This window comes from Aythya marila (genome assembly GCF_965140915.1).
Source record: "Aythya marila genome assembly, chromosome: 12".
Lineage (NCBI taxonomy): Eukaryota > Metazoa > Chordata > Aves > Anseriformes > Anatidae > Aythya > Aythya marila.
Genome location: NC_139053.1, coordinates 4,057,021 through 4,071,792, shown reverse-complemented (window position 1 = coordinate 4,071,792; position 14,772 = coordinate 4,057,021). Strand labels below are relative to the sequence as shown.

General features: G+C 40.7%; 1 protein-coding gene across 4 annotated transcripts in view; it reads right to left on the bottom strand.

Moving 5' to 3' along the window:
• The window catches only part of ADCY7 (adenylate cyclase 7), a 62,377-nt gene extending 54,439 nt beyond the window's left edge, over nt 1-7,938 (bottom strand). For 2 of the 4 annotated variants that reach the window (XM_082770092.1, XM_082770095.1), the window contains exon 1: nt 7,024-7,938. The gene's annotated coding sequence lies outside the window, so the exon portion shown is untranslated. Of the gene's footprint in view, nt 1-6,157; nt 6,176-6,803; nt 6,822-7,023 lie in introns of those variants that run through there. The other 2 variants (XM_082770093.1, XM_082770094.1) reach the window with 2 other exon arrangements.
• Nucleotides 7,939-14,772: the final 6,834 nt, after the last annotated feature.

Genomic DNA, 14,772 nt, shown 5'->3' with positions numbered 1-14,772 from the left:
TAACTGTGCTGTTTTTTTCCTATTTCTTTGAAAGATATATGTGGTGTTTATACTGCTATCAAATTCGCACTTTCTCAGAGCAACTCCTAGTTTTGACTACCCTCTGACGTCTGTGAGTTCCATACTGTTGTGTTACATTAAACTTCGCACTTCCTTAACCAAATCACAATACGTGCTAACACAATTGTCAATAAAACACCATGTTGCATCTCCTGCCTTATTTTAAAAGTGCAGTGTCCTGAGAGAAGGGAGTGGGGGGCTTGTAACTGATGCTTTATTACAATAAGCAGACTAAAAATAAAGAGTATAAAATACGAAATCCAAAACAGGATGCTCCTCGGGAACTTAGAAAAAAAAAAAAAAAAAGATTTTTTTAAGAAGTACAAACGTGAAATATTTTCACATTCATTTCCTGCTGTACAAGTAAAGCAGAGGAGTGAAGATCTTTCTTATGCAGTCCTGTAATTAGGCTAACAATTAATTCAGCTAGCAATACCTCAAAACAAAATACAGCCCAGGTCACTTTTCCAGCATGCCTGCAGAAGTACAGCTTACTACTTGGGTAACAGGAGCACAGTTTTACAACACAGCTACTGCCTAAAAGAAGGGAACGGTCTCTGCCTGTCTCTCCAGAAGTTCAGCAATACAGTCTTGCCACTTCCTCTCTCCCGGTTGTTCTGTTCCTTCGGAAGAAAAAAAATGCTTATCCAATTAAAAAAAAAAAAAGCTTTTTTTGCCCATGCAGTTCCCCAAAACAGCTCAGCAGCTGGTCAGATGAGCAACAGGACTGATTTGAGGAGGGTTGGGAGCAGACCCGGGGAAGCAAGCAGAACTGCCCTCTCCTTGGGGCAGCAGTTCTCTGAGCCATGCCATAGGAATCCCACCAGAATCACAGACGAGTATTTTCAGAAAAAATACTTTACAAAGACGTTTATATAACTAGCAAGCAGAAAGCAATTTAAGGACATTGCCAAAAGAAGCTGTGTTCTCCTGTACATATGCAAAACCCTTACTGGAAGAACAAAAAAAAAAAAAAAAAAAAAAAAAAAGACAAATTCATGAACTGCATACAAAAAGCCAAATTTCAATTTGCTCACAAGATTCTGAAGCAACTGCCAGATTCAGTTCTAGAGGGTAAAACAAGACTTTTCCCAATAAAAAGTCCCCTGCCAGATCGCTCATGGGGAAGAAGAGAGCTGGGCTCTCCTCAGGCCCAGCCAGGCCTCCAGCTCTGGTGGCACTGCTGCTCCACCTCAGACTGCGGCTGCCTATGCAGCCAGAGCAAGCAGGCTCACTCCTCTCGGCAAGAAAGTAATAAAGCCCACACACATTTCTCTTCTGTTATTCAGTTTATTCCAGTAAAAGCGTATCACACAAAGATATAAATGTTTGCTTCCCCCACCCAACTCGATAGTGAGATGGCAGTCACCTCCATGGCAGCTGCCTAAAATTGCCAGCAAAGGAGTAGCAGAAGATCAGGCAGAAAGCGTCAGGAGGTGAGAAAGTGGCAATAGCCATACCCCAGCTTCCTTTCAAATGAGGAAATGGAAACCGAAAATTTATTCTGCTACTGGAACTCATTTTTTTGATTCAGTCCCACAGAAGTTCAGTGGCAACGAGCTGTAAACACGTAGAAAAGCGCAAGTAGGAAGTACATTCTCTCTCTACTTGCCCCAGTCTGTTTTTCCCCCCTCTGCCTGACTAAGCTCAAGCTTGTTTCAGCAAGTCCTACCTGAAGTAATGTAACAGATGGATTCAGGCTGACGTGAGCCAGGCGCTAAGAATATCTGCCATTTAAAATGATCAGATTTTATTGTCCATTTCCATTAATTTCAGCTGACTTTGTGCCTCAGTGTGCTTCAAATCCAACTTGATGGCTGCTTCCCAGTTGTATTCATTATCCAGCCCTTTCCTGTGCTTCGTCATGCTATTGGCATCCTCGTCGCCTCATCATTTTGGTTACATGGATGGAAGACTATATCTGAATAAAAATTAGTCACTGCTAGGTGGTTTGATCATCAGCTAGTTCTAAAAAGAAGTGTCATAAAGAGAAATCCCTAGAACAAATAAATTATGTTTTATATAAATAAATAAAGCAGAAAATGCACAGATGGGACATTAAGTAAATAATGACTAAAATCTAGGGATATGTTACATTTTACTAAAATATTTTATCCAACTCACTGAAATGCTAACATTATTAGTCATAACAAAACTTTTCCCAGAGACAAAAGTAACGTGTTAAGTAAAATGTAGAAATAGCCTACATGTAACTTTTTTCTATCTATAAAACACTTCCAGAGGGTGCCTTCTTCCCTTATATAAAGCATGCATACTTAAGACCTTAGAACTTAATCAAAGTCCTTTAAAAACATTTTTATATTGGCTACAGTACAAGAGTACACTCATGGTTTTATAACCAGTCATTTACAAGGCAGTTTTATAAAAAGAGAATTTATTACTACACTTGCTGAGAATCTCAGAAGAAATATATGTTCCTTTGATTGTGGGATCAAAGACAACTCTCACGTCAAATAGTACTCATTTACGGATCATGCAGAATGGAGGACGATACAAAGCCCTGCAGCTACTCTGAAGCAAACTGTGAGGCAGGAGGCATCAGAGCGAAGCTGGAAATGCCCTCGGTCAGTTCCCCTGCAAGCTGCTGGAGCACAGCCGGCACTATGCAGGCAGACACATACATACAGCATGTGGGCACTTCAGAGGGAAGTTGCCAGAAACAGCCAGCCATATTTGAAGACACTCGTCACCTTTCTTTTACTTAGGACATTAATTACAGCCTTGGTAGTCTTTGTGATTTCTGTGTTTAACTGCAATGTGTTACATATTCACTTAGTTTTATGTCAAGAAACAGAAGTTAAACACACCCTGTTTGTTCCTTCTGTCTAACTACAGACCAGAAGCTACTTTTAATGCTGAAATGAGGATTGCAGAACAGCTGTTCAGACACAGTTCTACTGGGAGGAACTCGAGCTGCAAGGAAGCTCTTCGGAGAAGCAGTACATACAACCCTGGGTCTCATTTGGGCCAACTTGGGCTTCATCTTTAAACCAAGGGCAGACCAGAATCTGCTGCATTTTTCACAAAACAAAACAGCGACCTGGCTCACACAGAAGAGAACACCTGCTTGATTTATATAAAATAAAAAATACTGAAATCAGGCTACATAGAAACATTTGTTTTATTTGAAGGATACATTTCAATATAAACTCATGCCAATAACTACAAGATACTGAGTCAAAGCAATACCTCCATTAGAAAAGGAACAGCAGTCCCGTATTCTGCTTAAATTTTGCCATTTTAGGTGGTTTGCATAACCTACATTTAGTAAAATGTAACATATCCCTAGGTTTTAGTCATTATTTACTTAATGTCCAGTCTGCTCATTTTCTGCTTTATTTATTTATATAAAACATAATTTATTTGTACTAGGGACTTCTCTTTACAACACTTTTTTTAGAACTAGCTGATGATCAAACCACCTAAACTTTGCATAACATAGAGGAAATGACTTCACCTTTTCTGCCTTCATTTTAGTAACTCCAAAGAGAGAATACTCAGCTACAGTAGCAACCTACAGATGACATGCAGGAAGTATTACTACAGCACAAAATATTTACACTGTCATATGCCATGCTTATTAAGCAAAGAAAAACACATGCAAAAGGAAAGACCAAATCTATTGCTTTCTCCTCTACCTTTATTGACCACCCCATGGCTTGGCAGCTCCGGCCGCAGCTGACACATTGCAGGACAGCCTGGTTCCTACCCAGCGTGACTCAGGAAAACAGGATGGTACACAAAGCAAAAGGTAAGCAACAGCAGAAGATTCCTCTGCAGATAACGACGGAAATTAATAAAAATGGTATAAAACTCTTTTATTTCCTCATGATAAAAACAAAGAGAGCATTTTTCTTTCCATGTAAAAATGGCTCTTCAAATTAGTATGAGTCAATCCCAAATAAATAGATCTTTCCTTCTTTCAAAATATGAAATATAAAAATGCTTTTCAGCAGACGGAAGACACTGACTACTTGTGAAGTGCACCATACTGACCTAAGGAAGAAGCTACACTTCCTTATTTTAATGCATGATGATCTAAATGCAGAGTGGTTACAAACTATTTCACACTGTAATATCCTGTCAGCTGAGCAAATAGTCAGCTTGAAACTTTACAGATACCAGCTTAATAGATGATCTATTTAGCAGCATTCAGCCTTTGAACGAACAGGTTGGCTCTTCAAAAGGCATTTTACAGGGACAGGGCACTTCACCGAGAGGTGTTCGTGAATGTCAGTACTGACAGGGCTCCAGTTAGAGAAGGTCCCGGTTCTCACCCGAGGAACTTCCTTGTTTTAAACAATGTCCCTAACTCCCTTTTAACAGTATGCCTAAATCTCTGGAACTGTTTATCAGCACAGATGCTTCTCACACGAGAGCTTTAAATCTAGCCCAAAATAACAGCAGGAACAAGCAACTAGCACACTTGGAAAAAGGACTCAGTACGTTTCATAACTAGAAGTTTCAACTTCCAGACACAACATCTATATTTAAACTCTCTTCCTCAGTCTCCTGCCAGAGTGGGAAGATGAACACACAGCTGGCAACACCTGCTCGATACAAAATGGAGCTGCCAGGGGCAGCAGGCAGGAGCCAGGCAGGCCCAGGGCAGGCTGCGCGTGGGGCACCAGGCCAGGCCGCAGTGGGCAGCTCCTGGGGAACACCTCTTCCATCTGCTGGCAGCTCACAGGTACAGGGTTACTTTCTTGTTAGCAATAAAACAATCTTTGATTTATAAATGCATGTACAGATTTCTGCATAGGAGCCCCAAAAGATGGTCTGAATGTAGAAGACCTGCTCAGTGCACTTTAACTCCTGTATTTGATTAATCTAAACAGCAGACTCTTCCAACCATCAGGCTTTTTCAGAAAGATAAAACGTATAAAATGTAGCTTGGACACAAATGGTGGGACTGAGGGAGGAATCCCTGTGTGAAGTACTTCACTCTGTGTTTTAAAACCTTCACAATAGATTAAAATCACAGTCATTTGTTACATTAGTTAAATCTGAGTCAAAGATATATCCCAAGAAATAGATATGCAAGAATTCAATTTAGAGTGTTTTGTTTTTTAATTCTACAAGGAATATTATCTCTCCCCCCTCCCTTCTTTTTTGATCCAAGAGCAACTGGCAATTACATAAACACCCACATTAACAGAAGACAACGATCATCTGTCTCAAGGCTAACACCTAAACTAATTAGCTCTCTACCAGCACCTGCTCTTTCACTTAGCACAAACCATGAGAACATAAATATCCACATACATTAGGGAATGAAGTGTCTTCCCTGTTTACTCCTAATGGTGTTGACGTTAGCTTCATTAAGAAAAAAATTAAGAACTTTAATGGCTTCTTTACAAGAACCCCCAATGACCCTAATTGCTGCTAGTAATGGCTTCTGGAAGCATAAATAACATGCTATAACAGCCATTAGAAGTCAGTATTGTTCTCTCGTTTCGAGGCTGCTATTCCTCACACTCCTCATTTTCTGTTCTACATCGCTGTCAGTAAGTGATGACTTTGTCAACCACTCACTACAACACAGATTTATTTTACATGTACTTGCTTCACTATACACACAAGCATACCATGAGAACACCGTATCACCAGTCTTAACATAGACCTGCAACAAATTGTTCTTCCCCCTACAGGGGACCATTTAAAAACCTCCAGATCAGGACATCAACACCCAAAAGATCTGTATCTCTTTAAAATAAACAGACAACAAACCACACACACAGCACGGTATTTGTTTATTTCTGACCTACTCAGAACCCTTAAGCCCTCCCAGAAACTCTCACTTTCTTCCCTGCAATCCTGCATGCTTAATGATAATGATAAACAATTTCATAGATTTTGTTTGTTTCTTTAAATAAATAAAAAAGACCCCAGCATAGTGAATCATAGCACAAAGCAGCAAAAACACTATCACAGGTATAGGTGCATCTGTTTCTTACTCTGTAGAAATTTTCACACTCCCATGTCCAGCAGTGGACACTTTATTTCCTATAATAAGTCACAACTGCCTCAGAATCAAACCCACAAGTTTTAGATGCGTTTTCATGGACTTCCTCACCTAGTATTTGCACAGCACTTAGCACAGCGTGGTCTTGGTCCATGCCCAAACACGTTAAGCAGCGACCAATACAAATAAAATGTTAACACGCTGACAGGAGAAAAGCAGGCTTCTGTGCTGAACTGAATTCAAACGCTACATTGAATATTTACTTTCAGCGTCCAAAAACGCTTTCAAGTGTCTTTGTGAGACTTCAGCACTTCTGCAGACCAAATCTCGAATGATTACAGAGGCAGCCTCGGGGTCAGCAGCCTTAAAATGGTCCCGGGTCCTCAGTGACATCTGCAGGATGACATGCCCCTGCTAAGCGACGTGCTTTACCTCCCTGGGGCAAACATAACGTGATCTAACAATGATGATCAAGCACCACGTTATATGCACTGAAATGTTTTAATCCCTTTATCGAGTGCTCACTTGTTACAGAAGCGCCGTAACGCTTCCTACCAAGAGCAGAGCCGAATGACTGACTGGTTCCTCGGCACTAAACGATAAGCCGAGCCAACCTTCTGCACACGTTTCAAGTCTTCTTTGGATGTTTAAGGACCATTTTAGAGCCCTATTACTATTAAAAATAACAATGAAAGTACAGCAGAAGCACGGCGGGCACCGCACAGAGCCGGGGGTGCGCTGACCTCGCCCCGCTCACCTGGCTGCGGGCTCCCCGCGCCCGCCCCGCTCCGGGCACAGCCCCGCGGCCCCAGGGGCTCTGCTCCCGAGCAACCCGAGGGCGCACCGCGGGGCGCTGTTACCCGCAAGTTTCGCTCTTTCAGCCTTTCTCCCCCCGTCCCTCTCTGCCTCTATTCCCATTCTGTCGGCGTTACCGGGGGCCGGACCTTTCGGCTCCCCCCGCCCGGCCCAGCTCTCACCTGAGGCCGCCGGAAGAGAAGCGGGCAGCGGGGCAGGACCGGGCGCTCCTCCTGCTCTTCCTCCTCCTCCTCCTCCTCCTCCTCCCCGGCCGGTGCCGCCGCCCGAGGTTTCGGCGGGGCCCGGCGAGGCTCCGCGGAGGGCGGAACGCGGCAGGGCCCCGCCCGCCTCCGGGCGGCGGCCGCTGAGGGGCGGCCGGGCGGGGGGCTCGGCGCGGGGCCCCGGGGGGCGCCGTGCTGGGACAGCCGCAGGGCTCTCAGCGGGGAGGGCGGTGACGGCTTCGTGTTCCGCAGCTTGCCGACCGCCTCGCTCCTCTCACGGGCTCGTGGGTGGGTTCCGCAGGGCTGGCCGGGACTCCTCAGCGTGTCCCCGTGGCTCAACAAGCTGTCCGGGGTCCCAGGCCCGTGGCAGGCGCTGGGAGGTCACGGATCTTCGTGGAGGGGGACAGAGCACACCGAGCCGCACAGAGGTTGGCGTGAGGCGCTGTGGGCCACGCCAGGAGCAGGTGCCCGTGCACCCCGCCTCAGCTGCTCTGCTGAAGGGCAAGGCGTGCTAACAGCACGCTGTGACCCCGGGGCTGACGGTACTGCCGTAATATGGGAGCTAAATACTGTGCGTTTGGCGTGGGCACTGCTAGCCAGCTGACGATTTCTCTGTAGGCCCGAGTCTATGTGCCTGAATTCACCCCCTCCAAGCGAGCACCGCTCAGCACATTCACTGCAGGCAGGACAGCTGCGTTCACCTCGCTCCTGTCTGATGGTGGTGGGCAAACAGCAAACAGCTCTCTGACACTGCCAGGCACTCAGGATGCTATTGGGACCGGGAATCTTGGAGAGGAATAAAAATCTAGCTTTCTCTGAATGGGACAAGCATGTAAGCAACAGAGCTGGAGAAGCAGCAGTTGTCATACCTGAGGCACAGGACGGGGCAGCGAACAGGCTGGACTCTGCTCCTCTGTTCTGTGTCCTGTGACTCTTTTACGGGCAGTCTTGCACAACATGCTTCATCTTACCTGGGTCTTCCCATTCCTGTTTTGGCCACAGCACATCTGAAAAGCACTGGGAAATTATTAGCATGTTCACATGGAAGCAGTGCATAGGCTATTTGGACCATTTCTTAGGGGAGAGGAAAAAAAAAATAATAAAAAAAAAGAAGATCTTCCAGTAAAACACTTGTTAAAAAGAATCCTTTGTCTTCACTGAATGTTGGAGTAGATAACAGGGATTAAAAAATGCAGGAAATGGAAAATACATTGTTCTTCTGAGATCATAAATGGACTGATTTCAGAACAGATGGATTCCATTTACTTCATCAGAATTTTGTGGACCTTCCGAGTACACAGATTGCTTAACATCATTTCTGTATATCCACAAATATTTGCTATTCCAGACAAAGTTCTAAATTTCCTGCATGAATCAGTGCTACTGACAGTGTAATTTTTTAATGGTAGTGGTTCCAAAACACTAAGTGCTGTATGTACACTGTTGCACAGATTATTCTTAAACGATCAGTAACTAACATAATACATTTCTAGCAAAATGGATATAAAAGGATAAAAAGCAAAACGTAGAAATTAAGATAAATTTCGTTGGCTCCTACAGATGCTGTGGATCGACTTCCCCATTTCTTTTTCTGCAGCTAGTTTTTCCCTCGAGTGCCGCACAGTACAGTCGAGTACAGCCGGCTGAATTTCACAGAGGAGATGCTACCACCCCTTACTGGAGAGCGCCTGACATTGCGGCTGCCGTAAGTGTAAGGTTCTGTCCCGGGTGAGAGTGATAGCACCTTGCCTGTACTTTTATTAGTGCAATACTAATAAATAATTAGTATTATTTATTTTTGCACCTATATATTGGTCTAAAATTTCCTGTGTGTACGTGATAACTGTAGATGTTTGAAACTGTGAAAATAAGAGCCCTTTATCGAAGGTCCACCTGAAAATGTTCAAATTAGAAAATAGCAGTCCCTATGATTTTACTTGCTTCCCTGAAAACGTTACTCTCAGATGAACAGACATTATTATTCGCAAGCACTTTTTCAGGAAAAGTCCAGCAGCTCTACAATATGTACATATTGAACATATAAAACATACATGTTTGTATTAAACACACAAATCAAATCTTTCCGGACTGAATTGGATAAGCTATCATAAATATAGATTTGTTATTAAAATAAAATGCCACACATTAGCTGATAAAATCTAATATAACAAAAGTCAAACTTTTTCAATTTTGTATATGAATTACTTGTTGATGTGTTATTTATATTGAGTCTATGTGCAGCAGCATTTACAAATTGAATTATAGAGCATTACAGAAGTCTACTTTGTACAATGAGGATGTATGCTTCAAGGTAAATTGCCATAATGCCCAGTGCTATGAACTATTATAAAAGAAGGGGAAAAAAATCACTATTTTTTTAAAAGCAACAGAAATGAAAGAAAATGTAGAACTCTTTTAGTACAATTCTGATTTGGGGGGTTAAATTGGATTCTTAAGTCATTGTGTGAGTCTGCCTTCAGAATACACTTGCTTGGACTATTCACAATAGTAAAAGGGTTGATTTTGGACCCAATAAGTTACTTTTTTATCATTTAATTGCAAAGTGTTTCAACATTTTGATTTCTAGTGGCTCCCATAAATTAGTCAGCTAATACTCAAAAGATAGCTGCTGAGCAAATAAGTAAACAAAGAAGGCAAATCAGAAATGTAGTCACAATTTCAGAAGATATTTCTAAATCTTTAAGACTAATTTAAAAATTATTATGCAGGAGAATATTTTGTGGGTACTTTTTTTAGGCGTAATCTGCAGGAGTTGGACTCAATGATCCTTATGGGTCCCTTCCAACTTGGGATATTCTATGATTCTATGATCTTAACAAGGACAGTATATTAAGATGTACTTTTAAAATTAGCACAAAGACTTTTAGATATAGCTACATATTTTTAAAAGTCTTTTGAAATCCTGCAACATCACAGAAAACAGCCTGTTTTAGGAAACTATGTATTATCATGCTGCCTTTTAGCGGTTAATAAAATATCCAGAAAAAGTGACCAAGACAGTCTTGTCTTAATTTAGTGAATGATGAGACAAATAGTTTGAGTAAATTGTGTGTTATTTCCTGCAAATTTATGAGTTCAAAGATGTCTAATAATAAAACAATCACAACGTGCTAGACACTACATGCTTAGGAAGGAATGAAAGGGAAATTATTCTGAGCTATTACATTGATATCATCTGCATTTACAGGATATCATGTATCAGCCATGATAAAAAGAAAGAGTTTCACTGCTACTATGTAATTTGCCTTTCTGATCTCTCAGATCAATTGAAGGAGCTGTTGGGAATAATTTGCTGCTTTTCTTTAAATAAAGCAATCAATTCCATATGAGTTACCTGTGTCTTTAGGGAAATTAAAAGCTACTCAGGTCTCCTGTCATAATTGTTACTTGTGTTAAAAGTCTCCCAGATTCCAACTGACTTGGAACCAAGATCTTATTTTCTAGCATTCCATATTTCATGAAAGTCAGTGGGACTTAATTCTACAAAAGTAGTTTCTCCAAATAAAACCTTAAAAACCATACAAACTCACAGCACTGTGAAACAATAGAAGAAATTATGAAAAGCATCAACAGTCCCAAAAAAGTACCTATATGACTGAGGAGCTAATATGCCATTTTCTAAAGGAACTGAAGGACTTAGGAGTTCAAGTCTCCCCATGAGATGTTCTTCAGCTTTGAAGCCTTGGCTGTGAGGTTTTGTTGACTTCTTGAATTAAGAATCAGAAAAGTACTTCAATTTCCTCTCTCACTCATATCTAACATTTTTTTCTGCAAAGCAAGAAGATGTGTTGTGCCTTAAAATCAGTGCCTGGCTGACCCCTTAAACCTTCTACCTGTGCTTGTGGCTGTGATTTGGACTGCACTAAGAGATCAGACCTGTTTTATAATGCTTCTGTATACTCAAGTTGATCTGTATTAAAATGTTAACGTTTTCTTCTGGAAATCAAATTATCCACAGCAGTGCAGAGAGACAGAAGATCCAGTCTGTTACTGACTAAAAAATGATTATGATGATCTTATTGAGTGGTCACTCTTTCTTTTCCCTAATTGGTAAGTTATACAAGGGAAGAACATAAATGAAAGGAGGCCATCTCTCTGTTAGAGACTGCAGCACTGCAAGTAGGTTTTATAATAAAATGGAAGATGTTACTGATTTAAGGAACACAAAAAGTAACACATTGTTTTATTTTCACAGTGAATGATGAAACTGTTCAGCTGTTTTCAATTTGCAATTCCCATATCTTTACATTAGTAGCTAGAAGGGCATATTGGAAACCAAAAATACTTCAGAAAAATCAGGAAGGAACAAAGAGACCATGTGTATTATTAGGGAAAAATGCTTCTACATAAATTCTACAACAAAGTTCCTGGAGAATCCACTAGAAAACACGGATGTACTGAAACAAACAAACAAAAAGTCTGTTACAAAGCAATTAAAAACAAGTGGATAAAATCATCTGGTTAAATTAACATAGCTCCATTATATTGAAGCTAATGGAGCAAAAATGATTTATATTACCTCAGGATCTAGCCTTATATTAGCACAGAGAGCTTTAAGTATTCTAATACTTTTGTTTTCCTTTATACTGAGGAAAAGGCTGTTTTCTCCTCCATGTAGTTGGCATGTTCAAACATACCGATATAGTTATTATCCTAAAGCTGAGAAGAATTAGGATGAGAAATGCTTTAGTTTGTTACTGTAGTGAAATCAGAGTTCCACTGTATCAAAAATTTTTGATTATATCAAAAATGGATAATTACTGTTCTTTAATAGTGATCTACCTGCTCATTAAATCAAGTCTTAACTGATGCCAGCAGGCAGGTAGGATAAAGGTGTGGTGGTTTTACCATGCTAGGCAGCTGAACTCCACCACAACTGCTCTCTCACTCCCCCTCCTTAGAAGGGCAGGGGAAGAAGTAGAGGAAAGAACAACTCATAGGTTAAGATAAGGATAATATAATTAAAAGAAAAAAAAAATATTAAGGAAAGATTATTATTAATTAAACAATTTAACTAAAGAGGAAAAAAAAAAAGAAAAGGGAGGGGAAAAAGGAAAAACAAAACAAGAAAAGGCTGTGTGGAAGTGCAGAGGAAAGAAATTACTCTCTACTTCCCACAAACGAACGATGCTTCACCACATCCTTAAAGCAGGGCTTCAACACACGTAGCCAGTGTTCAGGAGGACAGAGATTTGCACGAGAGCCCACCCCGCCCCTCTTCTTCCTTTTTCCACCTTTTATTGATGAGTGTGACACCACATGATATGGAATATATATCCCTTTGGTTGGTTTATACCAGCTGCCCTGGTGATGTCCTTTCTCACTTTTTTGCCCACTCCCTAGGAGGGTTAGAGAGAGTCCCGATGCTGTGCCAGCACTGCTCAGCAGCAAACACTGGTGTGATACCACTGCAGCTCTAGCTACAAGTGCAGAGCACAGCACTGTGTGGGCTGCTGCAGGAAAAGTTAACATCCCAGCCAGAGGCAGTAGAAAAGGACACCTGTGATTTCTCATACAGGCCAGATGTGTCAAAGGCAGAAAACATGTATAAAATCAAGATATCAAGGAGGCCATGAAATAAGAAATTAAAATAACTTTCTAATAATGACATCAGAAAAGTAAACATCAGTTCTAATATATATCCTTTTAGTATTGCACCAGCTCATCAAAATTGCTAATTGTAGTTTTCCCACACTAAACCACATTAGAATATTCAGGCTCTCCCACAGGTACACATACAGAAACTCATACACGCAACTCAAGTACAGTATTTTTCATGGACAGATTTGATAGTGTTGATAACTAAAAAAAGTACATAATATAGAGAAGCTACAGAACTAGCATTATTTTTTGAATTGTTAACGTTTTTACTTCAAAAATATCCCTCTAAAATCACCATTATAACGTAAAACATTATTTTACTCAGTAGAAATAAAGTGCAGTAATACCATTTGAAGATTTAGGGTTCTGTTTGTTTGTTTTAAATCAGACTATCCATGCATAGTAAGGTTTTCAGACTGAAACTGCAGAAGTTTGAATTCCTTCCCTTTTACATCAATGTTTCAGCTTTTAGGTTTCCCAACATCTGTATTTGCCCATGCACTCTAAGTTTGTTCTGTTTTTGATAGACCAGCATGTGACTTTGCTCTCAAGAATTTAGAGATACTTAATTGTTAAGTGTATTTAAATCAAGTACTTTGCCTAGGAAGGTGGGTCCACTCTACGGCCTGTTTTGCCAGGAGGCGAAGGCTGCCTGAATGCGCCAAGGGGGTGCCAGGGCAGCCGGTCACTGCAATGGCTCCTTTCTCTACCGCAGGCACTGCTCTTAGCCACTGGCAATTGAACCCTGCTATCACTGGTTACATTTTTTTTTTTTTTTTTAAAGTACAAATATACAGTTTTCTAAGTTATACTCTTAGAGTAGTGGGATTCTTTAGAATTTGGGATGTATGAGGAGTGCAGATGGTAGCTCAGCAGTACCAAATAAGCTATTATAACCTTAAGTAACTAGTATGATGTATAAGCAACATTGCAAAACAGAAACCTTCAAACTACCTTTTTTAATTGGGGTATGTTGCTGAGACACTGCACAGAAGTCATTCACTGGACAGCACACACTCCAGCTCTGAGGTACATGAAGTTTTCAGGAATTAGACTGCTTTTTGTCACCTTGATGGATACAAGATAACATTATAACATAGGTTCAGTAAGACATTGCTTGATGTAAGTAGAAATCTTATAGAAAAGGTTACATTACCTTTTAAGTTATTCCCTTGCATTGTCAAACATCTTGAAAAGAATAAGCAAACAAGCTAGCACTGAAGGAAGAAAATATGAAAGATTTTCTACCTGCTGTTGGTTCAGTCATTGATTTTTCTGACTGAGAATGGTCTTTTCATAGTTACTGATTACCAGGCAACCACAAATGAGTTTGATTCAATATCCACTGTAGTGAAGAGGAAAAAAAAAAACAAAAACAAACAACCAAAAAACACACATCTCATCATTAGTCAGTCCCCTACTTACTGTAAGAATGAACAAGTCTTGTTTGGAAATAGGTCACAGAACTAGGGATTTACAAACAGCAAGCATTAATGCATATTTCACCTAAACCACATAATGTTATCGGGGCAAAAATATTTCTTCATACTCTAGGTGCAACCATCAGTTGTATACATACCAGCAAGTTAGATTTGTTTTTAGATTTGTTTGTTTTTTTAAGATGGGAACATTAAGTTCAGAGAAGATACCGTAGTGCTACATGGTCAGGCTGCATAAGAGAACAGTCTAACCAGGTTTGTTTTCAGATTTTGCTATCACCATATCTGTTGCAGTAAATGAACTTTAGACCTGGAAAAATGCAGCTGAGAGTACTGATTGTTCTCCTAATAGCTAATCAGCTGATTTTAATTGCTTAATGATCTTTCAGCACAGGAGTCAAACACTGTTCCATACCTAAGCAAAAGTAGTTTTATATCACTGCATAAGGGTGGTGGTTTGTTGTTGTTGTTGTTGTTTGTTTGCTTTTTGGACACTCAACAGAACTGAACCAATGGTTTGTCAGACTTCGTTCAACACCACACAGGTTTACACGCTTTACAATTCATGAATCCATGAATATCTGACAGAACTGCTGGTAAACGGCTCATGCAAATAGAGTCAAGACTAACATTTAGATCACTGCAAATG